The sequence below is a fragment of the Panthera leo genome, chromosome B1 (assembly GCF_018350215.1).
Source record: "Panthera leo isolate Ple1 chromosome B1, P.leo_Ple1_pat1.1, whole genome shotgun sequence".
Taxonomy (NCBI): Eukaryota; Metazoa; Chordata; class Mammalia; order Carnivora; family Felidae; genus Panthera; species Panthera leo.
The window spans coordinates 27,182,625-27,196,644 of record NC_056682.1 but is presented as its reverse complement, the minus strand read 5'-3'; the positions used below and the strand labels follow the sequence as shown (position 1 = coordinate 27,196,644).

Below are 14,020 nucleotides of genomic sequence, written 5' to 3'. Positions count from 1 at the left end.
CCTGGGTGGCTCAATCGGTTAAGCAGCCCCTTCTTGATTTCCGCTCAGGTCGTGATCTCGTGGGTTCTTGAGTTGACTCCTGCATTGGGCTCTGTGCCAAAGGATTCAGCTTGGAGTCTGCTTGGGATTCTCTCTCTGCCCCTGCCCCCACCTCTTGAAAGAAAGAAATAAACTTAAAAAAAAAGAAAAAGAAAAGAAAACTATTACTCTGGAATGGCCAAAGTGAATTTGGAAATCTGTCAACAGTTAAAAACAAGCCCCTTACAGAAGGTGGCTGCCTTTGTGGTGAGCACAGCATAACACTAGAATTGTCAAATCACTGTGTTGTGCGTCTGAAACTAACGTGACATTGCGTGTCAACTACACTTCAATAAAAAGCAATCAAAAAAAACTAGTGAGAAACCAGCCCCAGACTTCTGTTAGGTCATGGGTTTCGCTCCAGGTGCTTGTCCTCTTTGGTTCAGAGTCAGTGGCAATGGAACACGGCTTTGATATTTCTTAGGCAAGTCTGGCTGTTGCCAAGTAACAGCTTTTACAACTTCTACTGGGCCACCAAGCCAGGAAATCTGGGGTTGATATCCTGGTTGTCTCCGTCCTCATGCACACTGCCTCTTATCAAGCCTTGAGTGCCTCTTGTCCTGGATCCTCAAGATGTGGCCAGAGGAGCAACATTCCCAGCATCACCCGGGAGCTTGTTGGAAAGGCAGAATCTCGAGCCCTGCCTCAGACCTGTGCAATCAGGGTCAGCTTTTCGACAAGATCTCCAGGTGTGATTCATGGGCACATGTGCGTCCGAGAAGCACTGTCCTCACTCCTGTCCCTGTGACCATGCGTCTGCACCTCACCCTCCAGCTCTTTTAGACCTTCCTACAGTGTAGCTGTGACCAGTGCACCCTGAACGGTTTTATTTGTGTAACATCCTGCACCCTGGCCCCCCTTTGCTGAAATCTGTCCTTTCTGACCCTGGCTAAACATGAGAATCATGGGGATTGCTTTAAATATTTCGTTTTAATGTTTTCTCATTTTTTGAGAGAGAGAGCACGAGCAGGAGAGGGGCAAAGAGGGAGACACAGAATCCGAAACAGGCTCCAGGCTCCGAGCTGTCAGCACAGAGCCTGACGCGGGGCTTGAACTCACAGACTTCGAGATCATGACCTGAGCCGAAGTCGGACACTTAACAGACTGAACCATCCCAGAGCCCCTTTCAAAAAATGTCAATGCCCTTGCCCCAGTCCCTGAAATTCTGATTCAGTGGAAATGAAGGTTTGGTCTAATGTTTAAATTCCCCTCACCTGATGTTAATGAGTAGCCACGAGTTGAGAACCATTGAGCCAAAGATGAAGTTTTAATTCACTACGATGGCAGGTGAGTCTCTCTAGGGCTGAGCCTCTCGCTGGCTTTCTCTCTGTCACCACGCTGTGTCCCGTCATGCCGAATCCATAGTTGACAGCCCAAACCATTTGTTGGATGAATGAGTGTTTGCATCTCCTACACCGGGAATGGTGATCTGTGGAAAGAATGTGTATTCGCTGCATTCTGAGAAACGCAGAGGCTGCATTCGTGGGCGGAACGAGGGAATGATGGAAGATACGTTTTTCAATTTACGACAAAGCAAATGCCTCATTTAACGACAGCCAGGGACTGCAGACAGCCATGCGGGAATGCCCTTTATGGCCCCATGGATGATTCTACACAGTGACAGCTCTTCTCCTCCCAGACTGGCAGGCAAACAGGAAGCTATGGGTCTTGCTACCCAATCAAATATTTTCTGCTTTTAATTGAGTGGCAACAGAGCCAATGGAGCTTTATCGGAGGGACTTGGTCCTAGAGATGAAAACATAGACATTTTTTTAGTTTGCAAATGGCGTTATTGTTTTTTCCATTTGCCAAAACATAAACATGCTTGGTTTTTTTTCTGATTTTCCTTATATTCCTGACTGACAGAGAGGCCATGGCTAACCACGCCTTTTACACAAAAATGACTGTTAAAAATTTGGTCTACTTCATGTTTTTAAAAGCCAATCAGAGGCATTGTGACACCGCATTTCTCCAGCATCTCTTTAACATCTGGACATGGCTTATGTGCCGTAATGCTGCAAGACGTCCGGAACCCTTAGTGCTGTCACTAACAAAACCATAACCATACTGCTGTTATCACACCCAACAGAATTATCCACAATTTCTTTGTACGTATCATCCGTTTCTCTCTTGAGCAAGCTCTCCAGGTTCTGTCTTTATTAACCTCACCCCCTACTCCCCCCCGCAAATCCTTGTGCCCTGCTCTGTCCATTCAGCCAGACCCTCTGGAAAAGTACTTCCTGGGAACACCCAGCTTCAAAAGAAGGGTGAGTCACATTGAAAGTACATCATCACGTCCATTCCTGCCTTCCACCCCATCTGTGTAGAAAAGTCATAACATTCTGATTTCTGGAAGATTAAGGCACCTGGTTTTTCTCTTAAAGGGGAAAAGCAATAGGTCAGCTCACTTCCTTCTTTCTCTATTTTTAAACAGCCTTTTCTCTAACAATTTCCTTTCCTGTTACGCCGTGCCCACATTTCTCCTTTCCTTCTCACTTACCCTCCTCCTCACCTACCAAAGATTACTCACATGGTACTCAGGATACCAAGCTAACTCACAAACAGTTCTCTGGAAAACCTAGGCCTGATTTTCAGTAACCTGGATCAAGGGTTTTTTAAGCATTTGATTCTCAGTCTTAAACACAGTCTATTAATTATTCCATTAACAGTGATGAATCCCACTATGCCTCTTCCCCCTTAGGGTGAATTCACTCAGCTGAAGACAGGCTTTCCACTGAGACCCATTTAAGAGAAAAGGGCATTAACATTGAAATGGATTTTTTAAATATAAAGTAACACTTATTTACTAACACCAAGTTAATTCTGTACAGGAATGCTCTGTGCGTGGTTGAAAAGCCATTGCCACCAAAAGTCCGAAAGTGTTGGGACAACTGGAGGCGAATCCCGGAACATAGCTATAGCCTTATAGAAGCAAACACACGGTGTTTAGGACCCCACTACTGAATTCTGTTAACGTTTATTTAGCAATTTGCCATGCCTCAGTGAATCCTTAGAACAACCCTAAGAGGTAGGTATGATTATATCCATTTCACAGTGACTCACCCAGATTGCACAGCTAGCTGGCGACAGATATGCTCCAAAGCCCTGTATTTCCCAGCCAAATACCCAGGACTCTGGTTCTCACACACCATGCTTGTCACTCTGAAGACAGTGCTTCATTTCCCTTCCCATCTCCAAACTGCATTGTTCCCTGGTACCTCTGAAGAGGCTTCTGGAAACATGACCCCATTCAATTGCATGCAGATGTTTATGTCTGTTTGCATTCATTTATTTTTCTGGGGAAAAAAGACAGAAAACAGAAAACTAAAAGTTAAGAACCACCTATTTATTTATTTATTTATTTATTTATTATCTTTAGGTAATCTCTACACCCAACATGGGGCTCAAACTTACGAACCCAAGATCAAGAGTCGCCATGCTCTACTGACTGAGCCAGCCAAGTACCCCAAGAACCACCCTTTGAAAACACTGCAATTATTTTATTTACTTATTCATTTATTTATTTATTTAGAGAGAAAGAGAGAGAGAGAGAGAGAGAGAGAGAGAGAGAGAGAGAATGCAGGCAAGGGAGGGGCAGAGACAGAGGGAGGGAGAGAATCCCAAGCAGGCTTTGTGCTGTCAGCGCTAAGCCCAACGTGGGGCTTGATCTCACGAACCACAAGATCATGACCTGAGCAGAAATCAAGAGTTGGATGCTTAACTGACTGAGCCACCCAGGTGCCCCTTAAACCCTATAATTGTTTTAAACCTCTGGTTGTGCAATTGGCACTCGACCTGTCCCTCTCACAACTGTAGTACATGCACACACACATGCACATGTACACACACACAATACATCCCTACAGAATCCCCACGTCCTTAGTTTAATTGCCCTATATGACAAATATTCCTCTGACCCAAGAGGCATTTTCAAGACCAAACTTGGCACGGCTCATATAACAACTAAACACATCTAGGGGAGACCATTTTTCCTGGAACAGGATGCCTTTAGAAATGAAAACTCAGAGCAGTTGTTCAGGTGACAATTGTATTACTACTTCAGTCTACTCAGAGGACAACAGTAATAGATACACAAATCCTTGGCTATAGATTCATTACTGACTCAACGAGCATTAATTAAGACACTTCTGCTTTCACAGCCTGTGAGATTTTTGCCATCAAAGGTATTTCATCAACCAGACTTATGTCCCAGAGAGAAAATAGCTGCCCACCTGAGAAGCTGGAGTGGCCGGGAAGGATGAGATTAAATTATCAGAATGCAGGCCAGTGAAACAGAGTTATTGCAGGTGATAGCTGGACATCTGAGGGGGGGAAAAAAATAAAATAACGACCCTCAAACTCCAGAATCCTGCAGCTTAAAAATATGCTTTGTAAACTGAAAATTTTAGTAGTTGAATTCACTGTTCTTATCTAAATTGATGGCCTCAAAAATCAAGAACACCTCAAAGAATACAGAGAAGAAAATTATGGGGGCAAGAGAAGAGGCTCGGAGAATAGATTAAGGAAACAGCATGTGGAAAATTAATGTCTACACAGTCAGGGCATCTGTTACCAAGGTATGGTAAGTATCACAGTTATGTTAGGAGCGAGATCAATACCAGCATTCTTATGAACGGGATGATAAAATGTCAACGACTTGCTTTCACATTCTCAAAACAAAAACAAAAAACCCAAGCAGAATGAGGGAAGATGCAACTAGATGAAGTAAGAATGATAATATGTTGATAACTGTTGAAACTGGATAACGGTGCAAGGGAATTCTTAATAGTGTTTTAAAAGAAGTCGAGTTAAAACAAAGTGACAGAGAATGGTGGAAAATTGAGAGTGACAGCGGTATGGTAGACCACACGCTCTGAAGAGCCTGCTCCCACTGAAATGTAACTAGTTCCTTGGTGACTTACAACAAACAAAAGCTATCATGATAATGTATGTTGGACATACCAGAAAGTAAAGGAAATGTTCAAGAACCAGAAAGAAAAGAAAAAGAAGAACGAGGCCTTAATCTTGAGTTGGGAATATAAGCAATACACAGGTAAGTAGGAAGATTAATAACACATGGCAATCCAGTGGGGTAATCTTTTGAACTGATAGTGCTAGAACAATTTGATTTTCATATGTAAAATTATAAACAGGTACATAAGGCTGACCCTTCCCTCACACCATATACAAACGGAACTTAAAATGAATCGTAGGTGTTGGGGGGGGGGGGTTGGTGCCTGGGTGTCTCAGTGGTTAAGCCTCCGAGTTCAGCTCAGGTCATGATCTGGTGGTTCCTGAGTTTAAGCCCTAAGTCAGGCTCTGCACTGATAGCATGAAGCCTGCCTGGGATTCTCTCCCTCTCTCTCTCTCTTATTGCCCCTCCTCCACTCATGCTTTCTTTCTCTCCCTCTCAAAATAAAATAAGCTTAAGAAAAAAAGAAAGTGAATCAAAGACTGCCCTGAAATTTTTAAAGAGATCAAGATTGGACTTGATATTCTCTTTTACAGGTCGCAGGCCCTTTTTATCACCTCCCAGGATGAATTCCTGATGCAAAACCTAATCGGAAGCTAACACAACGACTTAAGGCCTTTTTATCCCTAATTATCACCACTAACCACCAACTGTCCCTCTGATAAAAAGCATTTTTATATCATTCCTATCACTGGAGTCCTACATCCTACATCCTGTAGTCATTACAGCTATTTTCTAAATAATCCCAGATCTACCTGCTTCCAGTCACACAAGAGAAGTGCACTTCCTGTCTCCCTTGCAGCTCATTGGTTGCCACGTGAATAGGTCCCGCCAAGGAGTCGTGAGCAAAAGAGATGTGCATCACTTCCGGTTTAAATGTTAATTACAGTGCAACCAGCAACCTTCAGGGTAGGAGCAGCTCCATCAACCCGGGTGTTTGTGTGAGTACCGTGAGCGGGGGCCCAGACGGCCATCGATGGACACAGAGCGAGAACAAGGAAAAGACCTTTGCTGTTCTGAACGGCTGAAACCTCGGGGTTGCTTGTTACCGCGCTGTAACCTGACCCATTTCAATTAACATCACCCCTGGGCGAGGAGATGTCGTTTTAAATCATTTCGGAATTTCATTCATTCCTTTATTCCTTTATCTACCGAGGCCCTCCTCTGTACTTGGAATTGGACTAGCTCTGGGGAAACAGCAGCCCAGAGGGCACACGTGGTCCTTTGCCTAGGTCTGTGGCTGCAGGTAGAAAAATGTGGGGAAATAAAAACTTTATTCACTTAAGTAGAAAGTGGCTTGTCAGCTAGCCTCTGTGAGGTCCGTTTCCTCATCTGTAAAATGCACACAATACCTACCCTGCAAGGTTTTTATAGAGGTTGGCAGCAATGCCTGGTCCCTGAAGAGGAAACTAAACAACAGCTATAAATATTTTATTTCACATTTCATAAAAAATTACTTTGGGCAAACAATGAAAAGGTAGCAGAAAATAAGAATTTAAATCCTCTGAGTACCATTTTCACATTATTGCCATTTTCACATGATTCTTTATTCTAGGGTATCTTGGGGTGTGTGTGTGTGTGTTTATTTTTAATTTAGTGATTGGCCTTCCGGCCCTAACTGGAACTGGTTCCAGGATCAAGTAGCAAGTAGCTTGGGTTTCCTTGGAGATGAAAGGCCTCAGAGAGGGTTCTGTGTTTCCATGGGCCCCGCTTGCTAAGGACAAATACCACCTTCCCACAAGCCCTCAAGAATACCTGTGTGAAAGTGAACCTCTGATGTACTGGGATCTTTTCTGTATTTGGATCACCTGAAAGGCGGGAGAGGCAGGGCGAGAAGAGATGCCCGCAGAGAACAGGTTGCACGGAGGGATTAGAGATAGTGGAAGGTACCCATGTGGCCTACATGATCAATTTCATCGGTATGAATGAATGCATGAGTGGGCGTCCGTGACTCAGGCCAGGTCTGAGTGGCTGAGGATGCACATGATTTCGAAGCTGTCCCCAACTTCCTCGGTGTCAAACAGAAATTGAGAAGAGGCACATGAGGAAGTTTTCTTGAGATAATCATCATCGCCATCTCGAAACAGTCCCTCGACGCTCCCGGCAAGAGTGATGACATTTGGACCGTCTAGAAAACATGCAAAATAGCCGAGCATTTGCTTAATCTTTACGAGGTGAGCAGGGATGGAAAAACAAATTCAGTACTCACACCCTGGGGAGCTAATCAAAGCCAGAGAGCTGTTGACTGACAAGCCTGAGGAATGGGCAGGTCTTAGGGTGTGAGGACAATGTTCGGGGACATGTTGCATTTGGGAAGCCGATGGAGGTGGTGAGTATGTGGTCAGATGTGCGAATGTAAGCCAAAGTGAAAATGTTAGGGCTGAAGATACATATTTGGGAGTCACCCTTACATGAATAGTAATTGAAACCTTGAGAATGATTAAAAATAGTCCAGATTCTAGGGGGACCTGGGTGGCTCAGTTGGTTAAGCAACAGACGGCGGCTCAGGTCATGATCTCACAGGCCGTGAGTTCGAGCCCTGCATCGGGCTCTGTGCTGACAGCTCAGAGCCTGGAGCCTGCTTCAGATTCTGTGTCTCCTTTTCTCTCTGGCCCTCCTGCTCACGCTCCATGTCTCTGTCTTTTTCAAAAATAAATAAACCTTAAAAAAAAGGTAAAAAAAAAAGACTATCAAAGTCATGAAAAAAAAAATAACCCAGATTCTAGACAATGAAGGCCGAAGAGATAACAGGATGGTGTGAAAACCACGATTGCTAAGAACATCAGGCCTTCTCTACGGTGCCTCTAGAAATGAGCAAAATAAAGAGGAACATTGGGTTGGTCCCTGTCTTTTGCTTCAGCCATTAAAGCCTCAAAGTGCCAGTTCTTCCTAAGCGGTGTAACATAAAAATTAAAAGCATGGGGTTTTCGAATCAGGTAGATTGAGATTTGAATCATTGAATCATTTCCAAAATGTACTACATGTGTGACCTTGAGTGAGTAAGTTAATCTCTGAGTTTTGGTTTTTTCAGCTATAAAATATGATAATATCTACAACAAATAGCTGTTTGCTAATTAGAGAGTTACATTATATATATATATGTATACACACACACCGTATATATATACATATACGATACATATATACATATACATATAACTATATATGTATGTATATATATGTGTGTGTGTGTGTGTGTGTGTGTGTATATACACAACAAATATCAGCACTCCCTCCTCCATGGTATAGAATCTTTGCTAGAAAGTGGTTGTCCGGCCAGAGACTGTATTTCCCAGGCTCCCTCGCAGGTAGGTGGCCACGTGACTTGAGTTCTGTCCAGGAGAATGTGAGCAGAAAAGACAGCACAAACTCCCAGGTCCGGCCCATAAAACCCTGCCATTCAGGGCTCCTCCATTTTTTTTCTCTTTCCAATGGATAGAATTTCAGTCTTGGGTCCCAGACTTATGATGTGGAGGAGGGTTATCTTGCTGAACTATTCTATCACCCACTTGTTCTATGAGCAAGAAATAAATTTTGAATGTGTTAGAACCATTACATACTTGGGAGTCTATTTGTTACGGCAGGTACAAATAGCAAATAACCAATAAGGTAGCAGTTAGCCTATTCTAATGGGTTTTATTTTTCAGTGACATGACTCCTGAGAGTCAAGCATGTATCTAAGAGGTACTGATAAATAATAGTATCATTCTAGTGCCTTCAGGCCCCACGTCTGTTCTTGTTAGGGCACTAAATACCCAGAGATGTATACTCTAATCTTTTTGGAAGAGAGAGAAGTTGATAATGTTAGGGTTGGCTATACAAGCTTTTAATAACACACCATAAGAAACAGGGTAGGTTCTGAAAGAGGGCAGGGCACAGGTTGAAGTTTGCAGACATGTGGTCAGTAAGAAATTTCTTGTGGCAATGTGCTGGAGGGACTCTTAAAAACACAGGTGTCAGGAGGCGCCTGACTGGCTCCGTCGGTGGAGCATGTGACCCTTGATCTTGGGGTTGTGAGTTTGAACCTCATGCTGGGTGTAGAGATTAGTTAAAAATAAAATCTTGGAAGACAAAAACAAAAAACAAAACAAAACCCAGAGATGTCAAATATTCATTTTTACATTGCTGAAATGTAAACCTCCTTTTCTCAAAACTTAAACAGTTTAAGCATAAGAGACTCTTAAATACAGAGAACAAACTGAGGGCTGCTGGAGGGGAGGTAGGTGGGGGGATGGGCTAAATGGGTGATGGGTACTAAGGAGGGCACTTGTTGGGATGAGCACTGGGCGTTATGTGTAAGTGATGAATCACTGGGTTCCTCTCCTGAAACCAATATTACATGGTATGTTAACCAACTTCAATTTAAATAAAGAAACTAAAAAATAAAATAAATTTTAAAGGAAAAAAAACCCAAAACACCAAAAAACAAGTTTGATATGCACACACACACACACACACACACACACACACTACATCTCTATATTATACATCTCTAAAAGTAGCACAGTTTTTTGTAAAGATATGGCTGAAAAGCTTTGGGAAAGCCAAAACCTGGTTATGGCTTAGATATCTCAAAGAGGCACTTACTGAAATAGGAGTCTAACTAGAAAGACTAATTAACTACATTGTGCTCAGAAGGAAGGGTAATGGTAATCATGAAACCTTAGTGGGGCAGGAGGGTTGGGGGGAGAGTTAAAAAAAAACAAAAACAAAAAACAAAGAAAGAAGGGTCAGACTTTGCCAGTGTTTATCAGTGTCCTGGAAGAAATCCACCAAGTCTGGTCAACAAGACCATTCCATTCAGAAGAGTGTTTCTACTCCATTGGAAGAGATGGATATTTTATTAGAGAAGTCTATGCTAAAAACAGCCTTAAATCATTTATTTCAGCAGTTGTAGCAAGAGATGGTAAGCAACAGATATGTCCATCAAATTATGGTATGTCCATACAATGGAAAAATCAGCCATCTTGGAAAGATATCCAAGGTATAATGTTAAGAGAGAAAACCAGGCTTATGATGGTGTGTCTAGAGTACTACCAGAAGTTCATCTACAAGTGAAAGAAATACACAAACACGTATGTCTCTACCACATATAGAATATATCTCAAAGGAAGCAGAGATATTGGTAGGGATTGATTGAACAGGGAACATACGTGGGAATGTGATTCTGCTTGCACTGCATCTTCTTTTTTTATTTGAATTTTTTAACGTGCATGTTTATTATTATTATTATTATTATCCAAGAATAATAGTAAGTAGTAAATTAAAAGACAGAACAGCAGATCATCTGAAAAGCTGTTTTGTTTTGTTTTACTTTAGCAAATCTGCTGCACACACAAGAACAATGAAGGGGTAGCTAAAATTGGATGTACATTCTAAATTCACTCTTTTCCCTCTAATTCTAGCTGTATCAAGGCCCTTCTTAAAATTATAATTGGCTTCTCATATACACAAGTCTACAGAGAGAAAACGACCTGCCCAGTGAGTAAGCTGTCCTCTGGTCCCCTCATGGTTATATTTCTTACTCTAATTCAAACATCTACTCTTGGGAGTTTGAGTATAATAATTGTGGTCCTGTATGTCTAATCAGAACACCTGCATCTGAAACTCCAACCAGAAGACCAGATCTGGTAAGGGGATCTGCCCCAGAGACTGGCAGCTGGTCAGTCCGGAACCCTCCATTCGCTAAGTGGGTGGCTAATGCCCGGAGCAGAGGAAGAGCAGTTTGCCCAACTGGCCCCATGCCTATGTCAGCCACACTCCCCGCCTCCACTCCTCAAGTTCCTTCTGCCTGCCTTTCATCCAGCCCTCTATCCCATGGAACCCATGCCATTTCTGGGAGGAAAGGGAAGAATGCGGATTTTTCTCACCAGGCAATGGTTCTGTAACCTCATTCGGGGGCTAAAATATTAGCAGAGGATGTGTTATGAACCAAAATAGACAAAATAACAACAAAACGAAGCCAGGGCTATCTAAAGACTATGTCATTAAAAATGATTTCATCCCCCCTGGGCTCCGGAGACGTGATTTACAGGAGGCAGTCAGCCTACCCAGGTGGTGAGAACTCATTTTTAATAAATGATAGCGAGTAGGTTTATCCCGACCTGTGACTATGAGTCACCGTATTTGAAGCTGTTTGACAAACACCATCAGAAACAGATGACCTTGTCCAGGGGACTTTTCTTTTCAGGGAAACTAAGTGCGTTTCCTGAGAATGCTGCTACTGAAGGTCTCACGTCAGATCAGTGAGAGAGACGCGGGCCTCTGTGGACCAGACCGCGTGGTCACCAGGGTCCCCTTCTCCTCCAGACGTCTGTGGTTCTGCGTGCTTGGAAACCTGGTAGGAGGAATAGCATGTACTTCTGAGTAAAACGAACCGTGGTGGGAGAGGGGGCGACGTTACTTTTCGGGGAAAAAAGCGACAGGCTTGTGATCCCTGCCGTCACTGATCATAGTGCAAGTTAATGACAGACGGAAAGCTCAGCAACCGTTTGTTACTTGAAATTCCCCATCACTGTGATTGAGCACCTTTCCCAAGTGTGAAATGAGGAGACTATTCACAGGCGCACAGGTACCTGTGATGTGTGGGGCTGTGGGCCAGGGACAGGAAGGAGGGATTCTCTGTGAATCCCAAAAGAGGTAGGAGTGATGGGGACACTGTACTCTCAGAGGACCAATGTCACCCCTTTGATGGACTCTTGCCTTCCACAGTCTGGCAGCCACACGAAAGCAGCTTTGGGACGGCTTCCCAGAGGCAGTAACGGCCGGCTGCAACCCCTTTCTCTTGACTTCTCCCCATTTCTTCCACTTTTTTCCTTCTTACTTGAAGGTACCATTCTATCATCAAATAGGAATTTTTGAGAGAGAGAGAAAGAGGGAGAGTGCCAGCAAGGAGAGGGCAGAGGGAAAGAGAGAGAATCTCAAGGAGGCTCCGCCCTGAGCCTCCAAAGTGAGGCTCCATCCATGACCCTGGGATCATGACCTGAGCCGACCTCAAGAGTCGGAAACTCAAACAACTGAGCCACCAAGTCGCCCCAGTAAATTTGTTTTTAAAGGCAAGAAGAAACAGGTGTTTGGGATCAGAGATAAATAGGAGTGGCACTTTCTCGCTCAGGTAGGAGAGGAAGGGATGAGAGGATGGGAAAGGTGAGAATCTGATTGAGAAGCCAGAGTCTCAATCCCAAAGAAAAAGATAAAGCGTGGGGGGGGGGGGGGGGTAGGTCAGTCCAAAGCAGAGCAACCTAAAAGCCTTTTTATTTCCAGTCTTTGTTTTGTTTTCATTTTGGCCCACACTGATGCAGTGAACGTTTGTGTGGGCACACGCATGCGTGTTTGGTTATATAAACAAGAAAAATCTCTGGGAAAATACACAAGAAACATAACCTCATTTGCTTCCAGAAGGGAACTCCTTGTACATTGAATGAGGTGGCTATATTACCTATTCAAGCTATACATCAATAAAATATGTAGACAACAGAGTGTTTCTTAACTAATGGGTATAAGAAAACAGTGATTCCTGGGGCGCCTGGGTGGCTCAGTCAGGAAAGCGTCTGACTTCAGCTCAGGTCATGATCTCACGGTTGGTGAGTTTGAGCCCCACATTAGGCTCTGTGCCAACAGCTCAGAGCCTGGAGCCTGCTTTGGATCCTGTGTCTCCCTCTCTCTCTGCTCCTCCCCCACTCAAGCTCTGTCTCCGTCTCTCTGTCTCTCTCTCTCAGAAATGATTTTTAAAAAACATTAAAAAAAAAAAAAAGAAAACAGTGATTCCCATCTGAGCAATAATGAGTATAATGTTATAGGAAATTGAACCTATCAGCAAATGAAACACTTCTAGATAAGAGTCACAGTAGGACATTCCACAATCAGATACACACACACACACACACACACACACACCATTTTCAATACATGACAGGGTAAAGAGGTTGTAGTTTTGAGACTCAAGAATATATAAATCTTTAACATTTCTATCTTAATAATTGTAAAAGTAACACATGCCAGATGTAGACGATACTGAAAAAATATTTTTAAAAATAAAATTACACTTACTCCCACAGTCAGAATTAACTACCTCAAGTACTTGCCCTGCCTAGAGGAAGCACGGTCAAGATACAAGACCACTTTTTGGTCCTATCTGACAAAACCACAATGTAGAATTGGCCCAGAGGGAGAAATCCCTTAAAAAAAAAAATTGCCAACCCAAATCCATAGCTTGATGTTTTGAATATTTTCCATTTTAAGTCTTTGGACAAATAAGGCAATATTTTTTTTCCCCTCTCTCTCTCTTGGGGTCATCAAATATCTGATTCCTGCAGTATGGAAGATTCTCTAGGATTCCTCCAGGAAGGATTCTGGCTTTTCCCAATCTGGATGCACTAAGGTTTTTTCCCCCAGAAAAGGGGAGGTGGGCTACCATCAACCACGCTTCTCCGTGGCCCCCCAATGACAGAGATGTGTTAACCTAGGTCAGCTCCAACCCTTTGCCACCCCTTTGGCATTCACCCAACAGTCCCCCCAAAGAAATAAAATTCAGTTTGTCTGCTTCATTATATGCCTTAAGTTAAACTCCCCTTGGAGGGCTAACATGAAACAAATCCAGAGATGCCGCAAGCGGAAGCAATGGGAGGCGTGTCGTTTAACACCGTTTAGAGGTATAAGTCCCTCAGTGTGTCACATGAGCAAGTCCCACATCGTGTGCACATCAGACTCACTTTCCTGCTCATTGCGTGTGATAGAGCACTGCAATTAAAAGCAGGACTTTGGAGTCAACCAGACCAGGAGCCACTGGCTGGTACTGCTGATTACTTAATGGGGACTTTGGACTGCATTTTTATCCTCTTAAGTCTCTATTTCCTTATCTACGAAATCAGGATAATATTACCTTCTTCATGGAATTTTTGTGAGGGTTCAATGAAAAAGCTATTAAAAATTAACCCAATGCATGAGGCACGGCACACACTGAGTCAGTAT

General features: G+C 43.3%; 1 long non-coding RNA gene across 1 annotated transcript in view; it reads left to right on the top strand.

Annotated features, from left to right (window-relative positions):
• Positions 1-6,366, top strand: part of LOC122217460 — a 66,597-nt gene extending 60,231 nt beyond the window's left edge. The window contains exons 6-7 of the long non-coding RNA XR_006201515.1: positions 2,910-3,106; positions 5,587-6,366. This is a non-coding gene — a long non-coding RNA (uncharacterized LOC122217460). The remainder of the gene's footprint in view (positions 1-2,909; positions 3,107-5,586) is intronic.
• Positions 6,367-14,020: the final 7,654 nt, after the last annotated feature.